Raw genomic sequence first — 569 nt, 5'->3', positions numbered from 1 at the left:
GGGGGGGGGGGGGGGCGGTCAAATGACCACTCAGATGACCACCTCGATAAAATCTGCCCAGGAAGATTCAGTGCTGATTAGCAGGTCTGGTGGTCTGGTCACAGGACCCTGCAGCTGCAGCCTCACCGATGGGCTGATAGGGAAGGAGGGAGGAATGTCTTTTCAAAGGAGAAACAGAAGAGATGGGGAGTGGGTGCCAGTTGCTAACTCTACCTCGTTATCACAGGTCACACAATTGAGAAGAGATGAGGCCTGGATGGAGCCCTGGTCGCCTGACTCCAGAACCCACGTTCTGAAATCGTCTGCACTTTCCACTGCGGGTGCAGCCTGGTCAGCACTCAGTAGAGAAAACCTAGATGTAGCAGGTGAGGCCCTGCTGTGGGAGAGCACCCTCCCGCTCCTCCCTGGTCTCAGGTCAGTCCTCACACCTCTGGTGCCCATCCCACCTCCTGCCGTGGCTGCTGCTCCTGGAGGGTCCTGGAGCCTTTCTGACCTGGAGCTGGGTCCGGGCTGCTGCCTGCCATGCTGCAGAAGGCCCTCCATATGTAGCTGAGGTGTGCCACTGTCCT

General features: G+C 58.5%; 1 long non-coding RNA gene across 1 annotated transcript in view; it reads left to right on the top strand.

Moving 5' to 3' along the window:
* LOC107182678 overlaps positions 1-569 on the top strand; it is a 5,559-nt gene that overhangs the window by 1,196 nt on the left and 3,794 nt on the right. The window contains exon 3 of the long non-coding RNA XR_001513395.1: positions 227-330. This is a non-coding gene — a long non-coding RNA (uncharacterized LOC107182678). The remainder of the gene's footprint in view (positions 1-226; positions 331-569) is intronic.

This window comes from Myotis davidii, unplaced genomic scaffold (genome assembly GCF_000327345.1).
Source record: "Myotis davidii unplaced genomic scaffold, ASM32734v1 scaffold134, whole genome shotgun sequence".
In the NCBI taxonomy this organism is placed as follows: Eukaryota; Metazoa; Chordata; class Mammalia; order Chiroptera; family Vespertilionidae; genus Myotis; species Myotis davidii.
Note: the sequence above shows the minus strand (reverse complement) of the source record. Positions and strands in the feature narration are given on the sequence as shown.